Below are 9,628 nucleotides of genomic sequence, written 5' to 3' on the forward strand. Positions count from 1 at the left end.
ATTACGTTTAATTCCTGATGTTATTTGTAAAATATATTTATTTGTGTAGGTGCAAATATTTGGAAGAAAGAAATTAATCCACACACTTATGAAGAACGCTCGAATTCTATTATTCAACTCAGAAAGAAAGTATTACTCTGTATATTGAAACTATTTAAAAATTTGTTTATAATTTGTTTTCAATTTATTTCATGTTTTTATTGATTCAAGTCACATAAAAATAATATATGATACATGTTACAAGTAAGTTAAAATGTTATATATAATTTAGGTTTGAAACATATTACGTTTAATTTATGATGTTATTCGTAAAACATGTTTACTTGTGTAGGTGCAAAGATTGGGAAGAAAGAAATTAATCCATAAATTTAACATGTTTTACATTGTTATGTAATTCTAAAACATATTTGTTTGCTATTGAATTTAATTTATATTTTTATTGATATAAGTCACATAAAAATAATATATGATGCATGTTACAAGTAAGTTAAGATATTACATATAATTTAGATTTGAAACATATTACGCTAAATTAATGATGTTATTCATACAATATATTTATTTGTGTAGGTACAAAGATTTGAAAGAAATAAATTAATTCATAAACTGACACTAAAAGGAAATGTCATTTTTCATTTGAAATAGTAAAAACTCAAAAGGAAATACCATTAGAAACTGACACAAACATAAAAAGCATTGGCTTACAATATTGTAATCAATTAACATCAACATGAAGAAAACATTATATACAATATAATTGTATACTAATTATATTTTTCGTTAGAGAAAAAAAGAAAGAAAGGAAAAAAAAAAAAAAAACAAGAACTTATGATGGTTGCAATGATGCATCATTCTTTCACTCATCAGACCCATTATTGACCTTAATCTCCAAAACTCTCTCAACTGGTCACCTGCAAATTGGGTAGCATTTGGAACAACCTCAAAACCTTCTGCCTAATGCCTATAAAAATTTCAATATCACCATTACTTCCAATTCTCCTTGTGAAATTCTTTTTTTAACAAATATGAAATTTAATAACACATATACAACGAAAAATAGAGGTGTAACTAGTATAAATTCATCTCCAATTTTGAAAGTAATTTGATGTCTATTTTCAATTCAAACAAAATGTAACGACCCGAACCTGTGGGTTCGAATCGCTAACCAGGATTTTACCTGAACCCGAGGTCAACTAAGGATACTACTGTCCTCTCCTATGTTAGTAAATATTATATGTGTCGTTCTAGGGTTTATAAAAAAAATAAGTAATGATAATAATTAAATGAGATCATAACTACAAAGTATGTCAAAACAATCCACTAACCCATTGAACCCTGTGGAGGAGCGTCACCCGCCATTTCCCTTCCGTGTCCTGAAAAATATTAAATAATGGGGTGAGCTTAAGCTCAATAGGAAGTATCTAAGACACAATTCTTATGACCCAGCGAATCCACGTATAGAATAGAAGATAAGAGAACGGGATCATACTATACCGAGGATATAAACCATAACCACAATATTCAATATAAACACAAATGTCATCCAAGTCATAAATTCATCATATATGCCAATAAAGTGCAATACCATGCTCATGTCGCTCCCTATTTTCGAAACATTTCCTTTTCAACTTCTAAATCGTTAGTGTAATCCGACCCAAGCACCTCCAAGGCGTCACGAGGGAGGGTTTGGCTAGTTTTTCCCGACCACATGACACCTCCATGGCGTCGTTTGGGTAGCTCAACCACACTAGAGTCTCTCTCTAACCCCCTCTAGATCACACTAACACCATGGACCACTAGGCTCCTGTAACACTCCTAATTTTAAAAGAATAGTCCTGGTATTTAATTAATTGTTTAATTGCATTTTTAATTGTTTAATTGTGTTTATTTGAATTAATTAATTGTTTAATTGTATTTTGTTTTTCTGTAGCTACATTAATTGTATTATTATTATTATTATTATTATTATTTTCTTTCATGGACATAATTTTTTAATTAGTTGCATACGTTAATTGGTTTCATTAGGGTTTGGTTAATGTTTAATTTAGATTTTATTTTTCTTTTATGTTTCAAGTGGTGGCTGACTGGGGTTAATTAGGGTTGGCTGTCTCTAATTATAAGTGGACTAGGATATATATTAGTCTATATATATGCCATCATATGAGGTCTGTCTAGGGTTTACGACATAAACCACGAGCAGAGAGTTGTGAGAGGCAGAGAGGTTGAGAAATAAACAGAGAGGTTCAAGGAGGACGGGACGGAGTGCTTCTGGGTTGAACCAAGAGTAACAAAGGAGTGGAACAGCAGTGTAGGAAGTGGTCGGAAAACTTAGAGACGGAGGTTTAAGGTTTTGAATGTAAACTTAAAGGTAAGTTTTTGTTCTAACTCTTTCCACTAAATCTGTGTTCTGTGCATGCCTAGGTAGACTCCAGGGCTTTAATTAATGTTAAAACAAGTCGTTTATGCATGTTTTAACTATATTTAATTTTGTTGAATTAAACTGGGTTGCAAGTTCTAACAGTTCTGTTAAATGGTGCATGATGTATTTGCATTTAAGCTTAGTTTAATTGTTATCGTTGAAGCATGTTGATGCCTTATAAATGTTCTGGGACATTGATTAAACACTGGAACAAGTATTAAAAGAATTACAGAGGGCCTGGATATCACCGGAGGCAAGGAAGACGAAGCAGAAATCACCAAACAGTTTCAAGGAGTGAAAGAGAAGGCTCCCAAAAGGAGGGAGCCAGCTCCCTCACCAATAGAGCCAGCTCCAATGGGTGTGGAGCCGGCTACTAGCTTCATAGAGCCTGCTCCCTAAGTTAGGGAGCCGGCTCCCATGCCAATGGAGCACGCTCTCTCGCTCAGAACTGCGTACTGTTGGATTTTAGGGCATTTTACTTCGTTTAAGCTGTGTTAAATGATGTTTATGATCGTCATAGACTTGTAAAAATATAGGGGAACAATAATTCATAAATGGATTAAGGACTGGACAGGGTGAACTTAGGAAAAAATCATACATGTTGCACTTGGATTGTTAATCAACTTACATACTGGAACTTGGAGGTTATTTTATATATGATTTTAATACTGTTGATCATATTTAAACAGAGATAAAAGTATAGTGAATCACTTGAAATTAACTATGCTTGATTCAGAATAAATTGATACTTATTTGCTATTCAACTACATCAATTTGTGGATAATTTGGAGGATGTAAATGCTTAGATTTATTTTAGCAATTTACATGGTTGGAACATGATCTTTAGGTTCTATAATGAATGTCTAATATCGCTATATATGTATTAATTTATATTGATGCATATTTTGGGGGAAAGGTTGATGAATATATAATGTTATTTTATCAACTATGTATTTTGGAGGATTGTATGCACCGGTATGGGACAGTGGCATACTAAGGATGGATTAGTTCAAATACTAAGTCTTACCTAATCTGGATTGAGGTATAGATTAACCATAAATGTTAAGTCATACTCATATTTGTGTCATGTCAATAAAATAATTGAATGACCTACTTTGGTTTTTGGATGGATTGTTATATATATATCATGCCACGATACCAAATGTATGATATTTTGTATTTAGGAGTATACGGATTTTATATATTTATGTTATGGTGCCATGGTATGAGCTTGAGTCTCAGAACCATGGTTAGGGTGCGTATATTGCCTAGGATGGATAACTGGACAGTAGTTGCTGTTCTCTGGTAAGTCTAGGTACATATGATGACATTATGTGTGATTTGCATGGTATCTCTACCCAGGCTGAGACAGACTTATTGGACTAGTGAGCGTCCTATAGTGCGTACTTATACATATATGGACTACTCTAGATATTGTTGAGATATCTAGGATGTATCTGCGTATCGAGTTTCTCTATGGATCGTAGTAGAATAGGACTTGCATGTGGGCCTGACCCACTCTCTTATTTTTTAGGTGCTTGTCAGTTCCAAGTTTAAAGCTTGATCATGTAGAGCAAATACAGTCACTCATTCCTCCGACGATATAGGACTACTTCCCATGTTTAGCTTTAGATTTTATTTCAGTTGTTTCAGTTTCAGTTTGGGTTATTATTAGGGGTCCACAGAATGGATTCCCAAGTTGTTAATTTAATGGAGGTTTTGGATTATTGGATTTTAAGTATTTAATTTTTGAGGATTATGTTTTATAACTCTTTCAGCCTTTAATTATTTATGTCTTATTATTTTGATTTGTATTCTGTGTTCGTGTATATATTAATTGTTTGATATTCCCTTGGGTTTGGGCTTGGGCTTGATCAATCCATGTCTCGGATTCGAGGGTATCACAGTTGGTATCCGAGCACTCCAGGTTCAGTGTCTCTAGGATTTTATAGTATAAGACTTCTGCTTAGCGTACTCTATTGTTTAGAGCTTAAGTTTAGGATTCGTTGTATTCCTTTAATCATACTATGTCTGTCTTTTTTGTGTTAACAGAATGGTTAATGCTAGAACCAAATGGAACAATCAATGACGAAGGGAAACGGCCCATAGGCAGTTTCAGGATGATGATGGTCAGTTCTATGGAGAGCAGGAGGAAGTTCAGCAGACTCAGGATCAGGGCATAGATCCAGAGTATCCTCCTTATATCAATGACCTCATTGTTTGGGCTATAGAAGTAGGTGTGACAGCTGCACTTCGGAATCAACCACAGGTTCAGCAGGCACCTATACCGGCACCAGTGGTTTCGACTAATTCTTGGGAGAAGGTTAGGGGTTCTATCACAAAGGGGAGCCCACTTGAGTTCATTAGCTCCACCAATGCAAAAACAGCTCATCAGTGGAAGAATGATATCGAGCGATTTCTTTGATTATTTCATTGCACAGAGGTTCAAAAGCAGATGCTTGCTACATTCAAGCTGGTCAGAGATGCACTGCAATGGTAGGAGTCAGCTACCACCCCAGAGGAGACGATGTCATTGACTTACAATTAGTTCAGTGCTTACTTTGATAAGAAGTACTTTCCTTATGTAGTCAGGGTAGCTATGAAGACTGCGTTTCTTAATCTGTAGCTAGTGAATATGACGGTGGCAGAGTATGAGCAACAGTTCACACGCTTATCTCTTTTTGCTCCAGAGGAGGTGGATACAGAGGAAAATAAGCAGAATAGTTTTGTTAAGGGACTCATGTAATCTATTAAGTGATCTATTACCGGTTGTCTAGTCTATACTACATATGCTCAGATGGTAGATGCTACTTTACAGCAGTATCAGTTGACCGTGGATTTTAGATAGGCCAAGGGTGAGAAGCGGGGTGATAGAGACTCTGCTAATCAGTCAGTTGAAAAAGGAAATGGCAATGGACACCGACAGAATGACAAAGGCAAATTCTAAGGACAACAGCCTTAGAAGAAGTACAAGGGTGGCTCAGATGCTCACAGGGATGGGGCACCTATTCAGAGGCAGCAGAATGGAGGACCACAGGCAGGACAGGGTTAGCCACAAGCTAATAGACAGAGGAGGCCATTTGGCTCTTTCCAAGGTAGTTGATACACTTGTGGAGAGTATGGTCATACTTCCTGGCGGTGTCCTAAAGCAGGACAGGGACATGGATAGCATGTGCAGCAGGGACAGAGGGCACCGGTACCTTTACCCGTTCCATAGGTTCTACGGATTCAGGGACAGACATCTCCGGCTTTACCAACGCTGCCACAGCTTCAAGGACAGGCACCGCAGCAGTTGTATTATGGTAAGATTTTCAACCCCATGCCGTAGGATATTCAGGCACCCCAAGCTATTGAGGATATGTTTCCTATTCATGGTACAAAAGGTCGTGTTTTATTTCATACGAGTGCTACACACTCATTTATAGCTAGATCTTTTGTTACTTTATCTGGGATGACGACACGGGTATGTAATAGACCTTAGGGTATTTCTACACCATTAAACAATACTGCCATTTTACATGAGAGTGATGGGCCTGTGACATTAGATATTGGTATACTCAGATTTCTAGCCAATCTTTTGGTCCTGGACATGCACACTTATGATGTGATACTTGGAATGGATTGGTTATTGTATTACCATGCCCAAGTTAATTGTTATGATAGGTCTATTGTTTTTACCATACCTGGTCAAGATTTGTATGTCGTTGCTATGCCACGTTCTAACGGGGTTACTAGCACTTATTTGTTCTATATGGAGGAGAAAACAGAGGAGGGGACTACTGTATCATTGGATAACATACCAGTTGCATAGGACTTTCCGGATGTATTTCAGGAGATTCCAGGGTCGCCACCTAGTCGTGAGATGGACTTTGTGATTGACTTGTGATAAGTGCTTAAATGTTGCACATTTCAGCACCTAAGCTAGGGTATTTCAGTCTTTACATCAATCTTAATTTCATGTTTTAGTCCTAATTTATGTTTATATGTATTTCAAGGCAATAAAGTTAAAATGAGCTAAGAACGGTCCATTAAAGCCTTTTTGGAGTCAAGCAAAGATATTCAGAAAAAGTTCAAAAAATGACAAAAAGAGGTCGTAGCCTATTGCTCGTATAGTGTGTTTATTCTTCGAAAGCGGTCAATCTCGAGCCTTTGACGATATTCCCAAAGATGAAGAAACAAACCAATTAGCCCGGAGACAAAATAGAGCTAAATAAGGCTTAAAGGAAATTTCTAACTCTGGGGGGATCGATCCCCTAGGGTGGGGGATCGATCCCCCAGGACTTGGCAACATTACAGATTTTTTTTATTGTTTGGGTTTATTTTGTGAACTATTGGGCTTTAATAGGGTTGTTACTTAAGGCCCAGTGAGCCATTAGATTAGGGTTAGTATTTATTTTATTTAGGTTAATATTATTATTATTATTAAGTTTTATATTCTGTATCGTATATTTTTTTTCTCTCTGGAAAAACACAGGAAAGAGGAGAAAAAGCACGAACAGGCTAGGGTTTTGAGAAGAAGCTCAGAGATGATGAATCCAAGGATGGAGATTGTTCTGTCTTCAACTCCATCAACCATGAGTGGCTAATTCTCCTACTTAGGGTTGGATAAACCCTAAGCATGTAACCTATTCTCTCTCTCTTTTCATACTTTTTGGGGATTTATTTATGTAATTGATGTATAGGCTTGAATAACATGATTTAATTCTTTCAATTGTTTATTCATATTAATCTCATGTTGTCTTATGTGTTATTGATGAATAAACAAGCTATACACTTGAATTCCTTGTAAATTGATTCTTGTGATGTCTATGCATGTAGTTAATTAGTTGTAATCGTATTCAAATTGATGGAAAATTACTTCTATTTGATGGATGGCACTACAAGTTTAGGTTAATTTATTATCTAATTAATTTTAAATTCATGTTTAATTAGTTTAATTTAAGATTAATTAATTTAATTGCAATTCAATTATTAGATAAGTAGACCATCCATACTTATGTTTAAATTCTATACTTTTTGTTACAATTGCATTATCTTCTAAATTAATGTAAGCTAGAATTATAACTTGAATTGATGGACCATTCTTTGGATTGGTGAATTGCACTACACTTAGTTTATTTGTCATTAGGTATGTAATTCAAGCTTGAAATTGATGCTTCATACTTTTCTTTGCAAGTATTAGCTACATTAGAATTACATTTAATTATTTCCCCAATTAGTTGAAAGTGAGTGAGTTAGGGAATGTGTTTAGTGGTGAATCCTACACCCTAAGTCTCTTTCCAATCTTTTATACTCTACTCTTTATTTGCATTATTAAGTTTAAAATTAGTCTAATCACAAAACCAAACCTTTTTAGCAATCACATAAGCACTAAAGTAGAATTCAATTCTGAAAAACCTATAATTGTTTAGATCTCTTGGGACGATCCCTACTCACTTCATACTCCATAGTATAAGTGTTTAGTGGTTTTATAAATTTTAAAATATGGTGCCCACTTGACATTATTTCTAAAACTAAAGTGTTGTGCATTATTTTGTGCACACGCTCAGTTGCACCACAGTTTTGGCGCCATTGCCGGGGATCTAACGATTTTAAAGAATTGAATTAGACATTAGTTCTTTGTTGATTGTCTACTTTTAAGTCATTTTAATTTTAATTTTTTTTATTTGATTTGTCAATTAGGTACTTGAAGCAAAGTGGAGCAAACGCTGGACTTAGAAGCAATTAAAAAATTTTTGAAGTTGCTTAAGGACCATCTGTAAGTTCTCTTTAATTTTAGTACTTTAATTGTATACCAATTTGCATGCTTTGGACAGCCTAAGTGGAGGCTTAAATTGAATTTTTTTATTTTTAAGTCCAAGCATACCTTCTTGTAGAAGGCATCGGCCCGTGTGGAGGCATTTATTTGTTTTAAGTGCATTGATATTATTGAGGAGTTTGGGAACATCGTATGTGGAGGTTAAAATTTTGAAAGTGTTGGTGTGTTGACTTATTCTAGTGCATGCATAGTCGTAGATCACTTAATCGTCCTCTTGTTCCTGTAAATCAAAATCTCAAAGTTTCCCTTCAGCATTTAAGAGGTAGTACTAGGAATAGTCATCCTAATTTTCCAAAATTTGATTTTTCATCACCTTTAATGGAAGACCCAATTGATCTAATTGAAGATCCCATTGTAGATCTTGGGCATATGGATCATAACAGTGTGCACCACCCACCACAAGTTCATATTGTGGATCCTCAAGGTGTGTATCCACCCTTGGGAATGCCACAACCAATTAATCATGCAGTGCAACAACCTAATCTAGGGATGCCAAGGCCAAATGTTGTTCCCCCAATTGGTGAGCAACAACAACAATATGTTCAAATGGCATACCCTCAATAAGGTCAAATGGCATACAATCAACAAGGTCAAATGCCATATCCTCCTCTCAATCCTCCAATGGTCCTTAGGGATCGTTACACTCCGAATCAATATAATGCATCCACTTGCATTCAATTGCCAAATTTTCACGCTCATCATTATGAGATTAAGGCTTCTACCATTAACATGTGCCCTATTTTCTATGGGTTGAGTAATGAAGAGCCTTATAAACATTTAGATGAGTTCTTGGAAGTTTGTTCCACCGTAAAAATCACAGATGTTTCGGAAGAAGTCCTAAAAATGAAGCTTTTCCCTTTCACTCTTCGGGATAAAGCTAAATATTGGTTCAACAACTTGCGGCCAAATACAATCACCTCTTGGGCACAATTGCAACAAGAGTTCCTAAAGAAGTGTTACCCCGCAAGTCGAACCGATGCTATGAGAACTTCCATTCGTGAATTTAAACAACAAGAAGGAGAACCCCTTCATGAAGCATGGGAACTTTTGAATGACTTACTACGGAAGTGTCCACATCATGACATTCTGAAGTGGCAATTAGTTCAATGTTTCTTTTCAAGTTTATCCGATGCTAATAAAGGCATTGTTGATGCTTCTTGTGGCGGAAGCTACATAGAAAGAAATGAAGATGAAATTTGGCTTTTTTTTCGAAAAAATGAGTGAAAACTCAATGCATAGATCTTCATCTTCTAGGGGTGGTCACTTAGCAAATATGGGAGGCAAGAAAGCTCTAAATCAAATAGACTCTTCCATGGAAATTGCCGCCGAGGTCAAAATCTTACTCAAAGATTTGATAAATTCCTTTTAAATCAAAGTCCTGCAATTCAATC

General features: G+C 35.6%; 1 non-coding gene across 1 annotated transcript; it reads right to left on the reverse strand.

Moving 5' to 3' along the window:
- Window positions 1-9,213: 9,213 nt before the first annotated feature.
- Window positions 9,214-9,322, reverse strand: LOC132267987 (small nucleolar RNA R71). Its single transcript, XR_009469151.1, has one exon. It is a non-coding gene; the product is annotated as a small nucleolar RNA R71 (small nucleolar RNA).
- Window positions 9,323-9,628: the final 306 nt, after the last annotated feature.

Source organism: Cornus florida, unplaced genomic scaffold, assembly GCF_030987335.1.
Source record: "Cornus florida cultivar Cherokee Brave unplaced genomic scaffold, ASM3098733v1 CherokeeBrave_3.0.0_Hap2_Chr07, whole genome shotgun sequence".
In the NCBI taxonomy this organism is placed as follows: Eukaryota; Viridiplantae; Streptophyta; class Magnoliopsida; order Cornales; family Cornaceae; genus Cornus; species Cornus florida.